A 12,974-nucleotide genomic window follows, 5' to 3' on the forward strand; every position below is an offset into this window, starting at 1 on the left:
TTTGTCTAATGAGGCCATGCGTCAACAAAGGAGTAACGTAGTCGATTCACGACAAAGTGGAATAAATTATTTTCCCTCGAGCGTTTTTATGTGTATAATTAAATAAATATCATAACATATTTGCTTGTCAACCATCCGTAAAATGATATAACGTTATTGTGAGCTTCCCAAAAAGCTTTGGATTACACTACCCTAGCTTTCGCTCCGTCGACCCTTTTCAGCATACATTGCATTTTAAGGCCTACCGATGCATGCCAGGTATCCACTTTCTACATCTGGGTTCCGAGTGGACAAATAAAGACGTCGGTTTTGTGACCGGGACTCGAACCCCGTACCTTGTGGTCAACAATCCAGCGACCAATCCATTACACCACGCATCCTCCCTAGCTTTTAATATTCGTCACACGTTCAAAGTAACGATATGATGAAACATAGACTAATTCGATTATGTGTATGTTTGTGTGTGTGGGTGGGGGGCGGTCCCGAAACCCTTAATTTTCTCAAACTATTCGATTTCGCAAATCGACAGACAGTGGTCGCAAAAAGGTCATCTGGATTACGTTTCTTTGCTACGTGCGAAATTTTGCGAGTAAATCTGAAAATTGAATTCGTTTGGACAAGGAAGAAGAAGGAGAAAAGATCAATGCATTTCATGCTCCGACCAGGCTTTCTTACCTTCGAGCATAGTTTGCAGAAATAATTAGTGAGGGGAGAAAAACCTCTTTGCATGTTGCAAATAATGATGGAACCGCCACAGGCTATAGGTGCCTGGTGAGTATTAAAGCAAGCCTATCTGTTGCGAGAAAAAAGTACTACATGTCTTAAGATAAGGTAGCTATGCGTTGAATGTGTCAAGAAAATTCTTCAACTTTACTACAAGCAGCGTTGAATGATCTTGGAATACAGATATTCTGCTCTCTTTCTCTCTAATTCGACACCAAAAGGACATATATGAAAGAACAAGACATCGTTTGATAGAGAACTGAACATCGGTGCTAATAATTAACTACCTCTATAAATCGTAACAATGTTCAATCATTTTTTGTCTCCCAGTTGTTTATACCCATTTCTATAAATGACATGATGTCCCTTTTTCACACCAGATATTTTGCTGAATTGACATCATGTTACAAAAGCTTACGGATGTTTTACCTGGTGAAATTATAGCTTACATGTTTAATTTCATATATCGTCGGTGGGGTGACAAAACCTCGTATCTCAAAAATCATGAATTTTCAGGAGAGCGAAAAAACACTTAAATCAACAGACTTAGTGCTGTGAAACCGTCCTTTGTGTGGAATTTGTGAAAAAACCGAGACAGGAGGCGTTCCAAGGATTTATCTGGTAGTGTCGTAGGCCATTAGGTACACAATTATGCAAAAAAATCAAAATCTCAACAAAATTGAGATACGAGGTTTTGTCACCCCACCGACGATATCACATTCTACAAATTATTGGTGTATTATTTAGGCTACAAGTAGCCTACTAAGCTAGTAGGACATTATCCATCTTCTCTTGCTTCTATCTTTTAATTTCTTCGTCCTCTTGTTAGTCTCTTTTTCTGTTTTGCCACCCCTCATCATACCCTATCATCTGGTTCATCTCTCTCATCTTTCATCGTTCCCATAACGCTGCTCATGTAATGTTTGTCATTGTCTGTCATATTATTTGATTGCACCATTAATCACGCCTTGCTGTGATGATTAAAAACATTCATTAGAACTAACAAGTTTACCCCGCGGGCACTCGCACATCCATAACCCCGACCTGCAAACAAAATCTCGTTAGCTACACCGATCGAATCCCCTTGGCATGTATGCCGCTAATTAATCGACTTAAATAAGGCTCACGAATATTTTTAATTAGCAAGCTTGGACCTGGACAGCGTTCAAGTGTAGGCTTGCTCCTCTAGCCCGCCATCTTCTATTACCGGTTACTCGAGATGAAGAATCAATCTAAAATGCTAATCAAGACGGATGTAATTTTAATGAGTATTTGGGTTGTTAATTAGAAAGTGTTATACCAGCAGCCATAGGATATAATCTGTTACTTCGCAAGGTATTCATACCATGACTAAGATTACCCCGATTCGGTCGCACCAAATTGATATCTCAACTACACTTTGAGGTGGAGTTGAGTGTGTGGGTGGGATGCAGGGGAGTAACCACTGATCCAACAAGCCTCCATGCCAGGCAAAGTGATATCGACAATGAAGTTTGATAACCACATTTCATTACACTGAAAAGACAGAGCAAATACCGCTCTAATTATTACGAACTTCGCATCCATCCAGACCAAACTCTCACTCATCAATCTATTCCCCGGGTTGGTTGCAATGTAGGCCTGGTAATGTATCGTTCTCATTAAGGGGGCAAATTAGAATTAAATTACCAGTCGCCATGTTTGATCCGGGGCTACATGAAAATAAGGGTAACCAGAATGTCACAGATTTGAGTGCGAACACGGGCGGAGCTTTACGAATAATTGGCTGATAAAGAGCATAGTTGTCGTGTGTGTTAGTCGGAGAATGGGAGCAGTTGTCCTAAATATTCACGAGTTTGACTTCGTTTAATATGCAGTATATCATACCGATCACCAGCCTTGCCCCCACCCCCTTCCTTAGAAAAAGGGCAGACCCCCTTAATAGTCGTTCCCTTGTCCTGTATGATAAGCTCGTTATACATATAACTTACATGTAAATCTAAATTGATTTCATATTAGATGTATTCTGGATTTTGAGATCTTTCACAATTGTGTCACATACTATCAGATAAACACAAAATGGTCTATTGTATGCACCACAGTATAACCAGAGAATGGATTTACGAAGCCTTAGCTAAGTCAAAATACAAGTTTTAATATGTGACCACCTGTGGCCTTAGGCAAAATTAAAAGGTGAACATTATAAATGATCACAGACTTGATTCCCAACGTTTCCACAGTTTTGGCCATGTCAAAACAGTGTTTACACTCTTTCATAATGTGTAACACACTGTGGTCTCAGAAAGAATAATAGAGTATGTACACCACAGTGGGACTATGAGCGATATCAAAGCGCTTCCAAAGTGTCAACCACAGTGTTTCATAAAGTGCTACACACTATGGTCCCAGAAATAGGCACCATGTGTACACACCACAGTGTATCACCGGCAGGAATTTAACGCTTTCGTAATTAATTTCGATTATACGAATAGGTAGTGTTCACAGTAATTCCGCACCATTTAACACTGGACACATTTTCATTCTCATAAGTGCATTTCAAGGATGCCCTATTATACGTCAAATCTGTACATTTAATGATCAGATTTTAACAATATAAAGGTAAAAATTAGATTTTATTTCCAAATTCCTCGCACGGCTCTAAAATCTGAAATAAACATTATTATGGATCCCTCGAGTCTTCAAATGCTTCAAATCGTGATGTCAATATAATGTTCTCACGACGAAGTGATTTCTCTGGTGTTGCAGAATTCTGGCACTGAAATTACATTTTCCTCTGCATCAAATGCGTATTTTCTAACAGTTTAGTTTAATTTAAAGAATTTATCTTTCAAAGAATATGAATTTCGTACATTTCCTGCAAAACTGATTCGTGTACACCAGACACCGTATTTGAAAATTTTGTTATGAAGAATTTGGCGGGAAATCATCTGGCAGTTGTCTGACTTACTGGTGTTAGAACAATGAATATTACGCAGGAACATATACCACACGATACGAACCTCAATTCAATCTTTCTTTAAGTACTCAGATATGACGAATGGTTAGAATTTAAGCACACATTGATAAACCCCATGCCCACTATTTCTTCCATTATTCCTAGATTTACGCATCAACACAAATTTCGCTGGGGTGCATTATCAACCAAGCCACTTGAACTCTCAGAGACTTTCGGCGTGCAGGTGGCAGCAAAACAGCATGTGATCGAAAGCTTTAAGCTATTTCAAATCGATCACACGAAGCCCTGGGCTCACTCCGAATCGCTTAGAACTTCGATGCAAAGCATGCATGCATATACCATGAAGGTTCTCCTTAAGTTCCTGACTATATTCATCCTTTACGCGAGGCAGGGGGTATTGGAGTTCAAGTACAATTTCACCCTTTCCCGTTTATCAAGGTATTAAATTATTCTCCTCGGCTTGCCGTTATGGCGGGTATGTCCTTTTCTGTTTCTGATCAATAGTAATGGCGCTTGTATCACTTGAGTGATTGCCACTATGGCTTCACCTGGGGGACCTGTACAAGTTCAAAGTTTCAGGGTCAAGAGCAGTATGATATAAATGAAGAGAAAGAGGTTGGTATAATACACTATTATCTTAGCGTGACGCACATCTTTTTTGAAAGGCTAATGCCGTTACAGTACCTCCTAAACAGGACCAATAAATCATCTTTTATATGCATTCCATTTCACAACGTATCAATAAGAGGTACGTAAATGAACATTATCTGTCGCCAATTCAAACAAGAACTTAACATTTACCATCCGAGCTGAGTATACTGTATTACCCATAAATGGCTTTAGCGCTGTATACGTGAAAATAGTCGTTAAAACAGAATGTTTATAATATTGTGTGGAGGTAGTAATGGGGCTCTACCATCGAAAAACACCATCATAGCATTCAAGGCTTGGCTTTCAACATGGATGGTGACGATATTACAGTAAGCGCAGCAGTATATAGTATCATTAATAATTGTAGTGAAAGTAGTAGTAGTAGTAGTACGAGTAGTTGTAGCAATAGTAATGTAAACAATAGCAGCAGTAGTAGTAGTAATGATGGCGGTAGTGGTGGTGGCAGTTGTGGTTGTAGTAGTAGTATAAGTAGAAGTAATAATATTGGAAGTAGTAGTAGTGGTAGTATTAGCAGCAGCAGAAGTATTATTAGTAGCATGGTAGTGGTAGTAGTAGCAGAAGAAGTAGTAGTAATAGTGGTTGTGGTGGTGGTGGTGGTGGTGGTGTTGGTAGTAGAAGTAGTAGTAGTAGTAGTAGTAGTAGTAGTAGTAATAATATTATAAATAATAGTACAGCAGAAGAAGTAATAGCCGTAGCAGTAGAAGTAGGGGAGGAGGAGGAGATGGAAGAGGGGAAGGAGAAAGAGGGAGAGGAGGGGAATAATAGCAGTAGTATTCATGGTAGTGGTTGTGATGGTGATAATTGAAATACCCAAGAAGAAACGTTTTACCATTCAACGTAAATGAACATTTCAAGATAAATTTTATAAATAAGGAAAGTATGTGGAATGGGTAGGGCAATGTCCTACTCTTTCTCATTGATTATATAGTCATTTTTTTCGATGTCCATGCATATATTCCAGATACTAAGTCAATAAAATTGACGCAATGTTGCTGTTGTTCGATAGATACATGAACGAAAAGTTTTTTTTTTAAAGCGATATTTACAGCAGATTTGCCTCCAAAGCGCATAAAAAATATAATTTCTCTCACAAAGGTCGTATTTTACCTGAACTATAACACTATAGAAATTCAACATTGAATCAACGTTTTAAAAGGCCAAAGAGCGAATTCTCTTTCAGGTATGTTTTTCCTCGAAATTTATAATTCCGGATTCAACACTATAATAGGTCCATCCACCAATTTAAAATGTTTAATCTACCCTTTTGGACGTCTTTCATTCTTTAGCCCTTTTGGTATTTTGATTTAAATTTGAAGTGTGTAGTGTATCATAATCCATGTGCGCAACACTCAGTAACTTCATGTAAAACTGTCGTTAGAAAAAGTTCATAGCAATATTTTCCTCTGAACATAAAAACCTTTACTCTCAACAAAATCAAATCAGAAACAGTTTACTAACATCTTATAATAATTTATGTAGTTCATCTGCTATCCATATAAATGTAATATTCCTCATGTTAATATGTACAAAGAACTCCAAAATATTTTACAATGGTACTAAATATGCATGATTTATAGAACACACTTCCAAATATTCAACATACTTTTTAGAAGAATACTATCTTTGCTGGTTATGCAAAGGCAAAATGAAAACATGCAGAAAGATAATGATATTTCTCAAAATCTATATATTCCGCGACATGTAACAAGTCAAGACTATCAAAAACATAAATATAAAAACATTTGCTTACATTTTATATCTGAAAAATATTGGTATAATGTTTGTTTTTCTTCAAATCACCGAAGATAAATGTAAAGTAAAACGATTTACAATGGTCCCATGTAACAAGATATTAGAACGATATAATACACGTATACTAGACTACACTTGATATTTAAAAAATCATTTCGACGATTTACCATCTTTAAAGACGGCTGGTTTACTCTATGAGTTTAACTTAATATGAGCCGATATATATGAATGTTTTATTTATAACTGTATGATTTAAAAGGTCTCAATTTGTACTTTTATCTAAAAGTTCATAAAAATATTCTTAAAGAAGGAACAGAGTAAGAAATGAGACACTTTTATGAACAGTTTGCAAAAGCATACCCTAGTTTACATTTTCGAGGTAAAAAGTAACGATCTTTATATATCCATAAATTCATAAAAACAGTATATATATCTCGAATTCAAAGAGATATTCAGTGATGGTAATGTGATGGGATACATTTTTTTCCCAATGCAATTTGATTTTGACTGCATTGGCACTGCCCCATCTACTTATACATAATATATAAAAAAAACACCGACATCTAATGTAATTCCCAAGATTTCCTTTGACACAAGTATAGTATATGTTAGTGCGGTACATTCTTAACAGCCATATATTTTTTTTCACGCAGGCACGCATGTCCTGCATGAATTATTCGACGAATATTTTCTAATGGATTGCAGAATTGCCAATAAACCCATTATGATGCATACGCCCCACAGAAGGCAACAAAGGCCACTGTTTGGGCTTGGCGTGGAGATTAACTATAAAGGACAACGCACTTTATAGGCAATTTTTTACGGGAAACAAAGGGTATATGAAAATCACCTCGAATCTGCTTTTTTATTTTGCACCATGGCCAAATCAACAGACAAAACGTCATTGTATATATAAATAGAATACGTGTGCTACATGTGTGTTAGTTAAAGAGAGGTGGGATGTCTAACAGGAGAGAACGGCATTGCCGTTGATATTAGTATTCACGCCATTTTGTTGCGATGTTGCTTCTACTATCTGACTGTGTCGACCGATAAATAATTAACAGTTCTGTTAATCAGGTGTTTTGTAGTTCGTATTCGTTGTGAGTTAAATTGTAAACAAGTAATTTAATTTCGACATTTCGATATATCTCCTTTTAAACATAAAACGTTTTCTCTCACTTAATTTGCTTAAACACTGCCTAAAGTACACGTATATAATTTTTCGTTATTTTACCCGTCAAAGAGGTGCATTTTTGACGACGTTGTGGTGTCTACAAAAAATGCATTTTTCTCCAAAAATGAGTTCCAATAATGATTCTGAGGTAATTCATAGCGTGAGTGATTTGTCCATTTTTAAAAATAAGAATGATTGCTGTTGTCTAGGTGATGCACAATGAAAAACTTACATATTTCATCGGGTGTGGTCAAGAATTATCGCTAGCACACAGCTCAATACCAAGTAGAACCATCTCTGAGGACAGCTTAATCTCGGGCTTGGAGTCCCGTTCCCACCTGGACCATCATCCTTGACTAAACGGTCTGCCTGATTAGAATCTTTGGGAGATGAAAGTGGCCCGTAGGTCACGTGACGCTCTTCAGTCGCCTCACACTTTTCCAAGAAAGTGTTGCTGAATACATTACACCATGGGGCAGACATGGGGGAATCCCCCCTCACCGTACCGCTCTCATCCATGCAATCACACCTCCATAACTCCGTTTGCTGCTCTTCGAGTTTATTCATGGCTTTCACACACATCATGCTACACACATCGTCATCGGTTTCAATGGCCGATCCTGAAGCATCGCACACCGTCAATACATTCCTGAGAGCGACTTGGCACGAGTCTACCTCATTACAAACAATCTTAGCAGCCGTGCACGTGGGTTTTGGTGGGCGTGTCGTTTGAGGTGTAACATGACCCGGCGTCCCGGCTACCGCTACGCTATTCACCGTTGAAGTCACTGGTGTTGGATAGTTGGAACACTTAACCAGATTATTCTGTAAATTTAAACAATCCCTTGTATTGAGAAACATCACTCCGGTGCAATCGCAGGTGAGCCAACCTGACACGGGCAAATCCACCAGCTTCTTCAACGCTGCGTTACATGTATCTGGACATGGTTGAGTAGGGTCATTCAAGAGTGCTCGACAATGCATAGTAATCTCCATGAAGCAGTGAGGAAGTCTCTGTTGACAGTCTAGTCCGTAGTTCTGGCAAGCGGCTGACAGTGACAGGCATGTCGGCACGCTTGCTTCCACCCGAGACCAAGTCAAACTCAGCCATGTCGTAAAGCAGAAAAGGCCAAAGAATCGTTTTCCCATCTTCGCAGTTTGATACTTCTTACACGAGGTGGACGGTTTGTAAACACCTGGTGTCGTGGTGACCTCCCCTCCAAAGTTTCCCATGTTGTAAAGAATAGACGACATTGCGCAACCAACAATTTCAAAGAAGAGATGAAATTAAAATTCCTTTGTATATTGGTGCTAGCAGTAACTGCACAAACACAATGATTCCAATGATGAGTAATGTTGATATATATAATACGTAGATGCAAGTGCAGTTCACGATGAAGCTATGATGTATCAACCGCTTAGAATTAAAACGCCGTCTTACAGATGCAGCTTCCAGATAGTTTTGAAGGAGGAACCACTTGTTCAGCAGAAGATAGGATCCACATCTGCCTTCTTCAGAACAGTGTCCCGTTCCCAAATACTTGTCCTTCTCCTCCTGCTCCACGCAACCTGCTTACTAGGAGCGAGCACACGGCGGCGATGGGATGACGAGGCACGAGCTGAATTGAAAGCGAACTGCGGAAGATGCATTTACGTCTCCATGGATGCGCGGTTAATAATCTTTCCGCGGGATGCTGGTGATGGTATCTGATTGGCCCTCCGCACCAGTGTGTGTCGTATAAACCTCCTCCACTGGTCTCACATCATCCCGGGTACTTTCATTCACCCGTCCCTTTCTCCTCTCACTCTCACCGCATCATCTCACGTGGAGGTAGACTCTTAGCGACACGTCACAATCGACGATGCCCGTCGCATTATCACAGCCAGACCCGACAGACGGTTATCCACTCCAATGGATAGGCAAATCACTGTGGGTTATTGGCCCGCCAGTAAGTGGCGGTTGCTATGGATACCTCGGGGCGTGGTTAAACTATTCTATTTCACCACCGTATCTCCCGTTTCCCATCGTCTCTTTCTCCAGCTCACTATCTACGCTAAATCCCGTGATTGAATTGGATTTGTTTAGGAGTGCCATGCAATGATTCAATCGATAAGTAGAAAGACGAGAATGAGAATTAATGCTCGCTGAAAGAACCCTACCCTTTTTCGTGAAACAGAAATCTCTTGTTTTGAATCTAGGATCAATGGCACAAGGCCATGTTTATGCTGTGAAATGCTAGAAACTTTAGCTTCAACCGACGTCAGTAGATGAGATGTGAATCTCAACTGTAATGTTACCATGAAGCAACATGCTTCACATCCCCCAGATTATCCTGCTGATTTCTAAAGTTTGTTAAGCACTGTAAAACCTAATATATTGTCTGAGAAAACGATTTGCCCGAATACTAATTTCGCCAACTGGCCAAAGTCATAATTATATTGTGAATAGTTTCAAGTCTGGCGAAAAACCGAAGTTGAGTAATTTCTCCTTCTTTGTTGTTTATTTTTCATTTTCCGCACGTAGAAAAAATGAACATTGCAGAATGAAAGCGAAGTGCTATAACTGATATCTCACGAAAGATTTGCTGTTTAGTTGGCTGAAAGTTTAAACATCAGTCATCAATTTGAAGAGGTTTAGAATAGCAAACTTTTGAAGTAGCATTAACCAGCTAACTACTGAATTTTCTCATTGCTATAGGATTTACATGAGGATTACCCGGTTCCGATAGGTAAAAGGTTAATTTGCATTCAAATAGATGTATCAGGATACTTAATAACATTGAATGCAGAATCGAACAACAACAACATTTAGATAATAATGGATCAATAAGGATAAGTTGATATGCTTTTTACCGTTCTTCAAGAGAACAAAGTATCACATTTCATTTTGGGCTTGACAGAATAAACAATAATTTAAAAGAAGTCCTAAAGTGGAGTTTATTCAGTGCTCATTATTCATTAGGCACATTATAATCGTTCAAAATGTTCAATTCTTTTCTTTTTCCCGCGTTTGGCATGCAGGCATACCTCGTTTTTTCCCGCGCGACAAAAGGAATGAGATGGATGACCACAAAAAAGGTAGCCTTGTGCCCTAGTAACCTTGCAGATCGACATGAAAAAAAGAGCATGCAAGATGCACGGAGCAGATCAAACACTCGAGAAAGACTGACGAGTCAACATTTACTGACGGAAATATATCGGAGCTGAACGAACTACTGCAGCGGTGGTTAGAGCATACATAGAGGAAGAGGGTAGGAAACTGATTCAACGCGGGGGACTCAAAAGCAAATTTGCGTGCGGGCGAAACCTGTTGACGTAGTTCAAGTTTATTGAAATGTTCGTGAGTGAAAATAGCCGTGCGCGTGTGTGTGTCTGTTTCGCATTGAATGTCACGGCAGATTCGCCGTGTGTGGTGATTTCGTCACCCTGAAGTGAACTTAAAAAATGACACGTGTGAATATTGTTTCTTCTACCTTCCTTTATGCCTTATTCAAACTCATGTTTCAACAAGTATGTCTACTGCGTGTCGACTTCTTCATGACTCTATTGGAAAAGAACTCTCCAGAATCTGGCTCAGATGTTAACATGATACCTTTCGGGTTTCCAGTCACTCCATTTCAATTCTAGAGTTCTCAGTTGAAATCTTCGGTAGATATGAACAAAAGTCAAAATCCTACCCTACATTTGTATTCCTTCGTTCTTTCTCTCTCTCTTTTTCTCCACCGGTGATTGGGATACGATGCAGTGTAAGGATATAATAGCAACTCCTAATTTCGTGCAATGATCAGAGTACAGACGGTTAATCGAAGTAGAAATTACAATGAGACAAATGAATCCTATGCGATAACAAAAAAAAAAAAAAAAAAAAATTGGAAACGAATTCAGAGTCGTATCTCTTTTACAACGGCACTGTTCAAAGCTAGTGTTTGTGTAACGAGTTTGATAATTATGAACGAAAATTCAAGGAATGCATTTTCATTCATTTATGTATTAATTGTGTTACCTTCTTGATAGTGTTTTCCTTCTCCCATCGGTCTACTTTTGATTTTCTTATCCGGCTCTTCTTTTGTTTTCTTCTTCGCTATACATTTAATCGCAGACTTTAATACCCAAGGCACTTTCCCATTACATGCATATTGTAATATTTTCTTTTTTCAATCATGATATATCTCATTTAAGTTGTTCATCTCTCTCTCTCTCTCTCTCTCTCTCTTTCCCTCTCTCTTTCTCACAAACTCACATACGCACACACGAAAAACCAACTAAAGACGCAAACGCACGCACGCGCACATGCAGACTTACACAGTCTCTCTCTCACACACTCACTCCTCTCTCTCTCTCACTCACTCACTCACTCACTCCTCTCTCTCTCTTTCTCTGTCCCCCTCTCTTTCTCTTGTCCCCCTCTCCCTAGAGAGAGAAGGGGAAAAGAGCAGGGGGAGGATGTGGAGGAGGGGAAGGAGGAATCCAATCCAATCCAAAAGATATTTTATATAGCACCTTTTCCTTGCAGTTACAAAGCGCTGCACACACGCTCCACAATGTTTGGGCCACTTAAAAACAAAAGTTAGACACTTCTCAGAGATCAGCAAAGAATATTCAGGCTGGTATTAAAGTAATTTCTAGCAGAACAGATGTGACTCGAGTAGTTTCTTGAACTGGTCAATAGATGAGGCCGTCTGCACAGCAGTAGGTAGCTGGTTCCACAGTTTTGCAGCAACCGATGGAAAAGACAATTCACCAGCACGTTTCTTATATAGAGAGACACTGAGTGAGCCAGATGGATGATGATGAGCGGGTATTTCGGACGGGAAGACGGGAAGGAGAGGAGTAATAGCAGTAAAATTCATGGTAGTGGTTGTGGTGGTGATTGTTGAAATACCCAAGAAAAAACGTTAAACCATTGAACATTAATGAAAATTCAAATAGAGTTTTAGAAAAATGGAAAGAATATGGAATGGATAGGCGAAGAATTTATCTTCTCTTTCTGTTTAAATGAATTTATATAAATTTCCCCCTATGTACATTCTATATATGTATATATTATATATATGTAGATATAAAGTGAACGAAATTTGTTCAATGTTGCTTTTGCCCGACAGATACATGAGCGAATTTGATTTTTTTTAGCGATTCTATTTACAGCAGATCTGCTTACAAAGCGCATCAAAAATATTATTTCTTTCATAAAGGTTGCATTTTACCTGGACTTAAACACTTTACAAATTCAGTATAAAATCAACCTTTTAAAAGGCCAAAGAGCGATGGGGTTACATATATGTTTTTTCCTCGCAATAAATTATTCTGGATTCAACACTATAATAGGTCCATCTACCAATTAAGATGTTTAATCTACCCTTTAAGAAGTCTTTCATCTTTGGCCTTTTTGTATTTGGATTTAAAGTGTGTAATGTATTATAATCCATGTGCGCAACACTCTTTAAGTTAATGAAACAAATTGTTAGAAAACTTTCATAGCATTATTCCCCCGAGTCCGAAAACCTTTACTCTCAACAAAATCAGATCAGTTAACATTTCACTACTATCTTCTAAGAGTTTTTATAGTTCATCTGCTATCTATATAAATGTAATATTCCTCGTGTTAATATGTACAAATAACCCCAATTTTCTTTTACAATGGTACTAAATATGCATGATTCATAGAACACACTTCTAAATATGTAACAGACGTTT

This window comes from Strongylocentrotus purpuratus, unplaced genomic scaffold (assembly GCF_000002235.5).
Source record: "Strongylocentrotus purpuratus isolate Spur 01 unplaced genomic scaffold, Spur_5.0 spur5_scaffold_9, whole genome shotgun sequence".
Taxonomy (NCBI): Eukaryota; Metazoa; Echinodermata; class Echinoidea; order Camarodonta; family Strongylocentrotidae; genus Strongylocentrotus; species Strongylocentrotus purpuratus.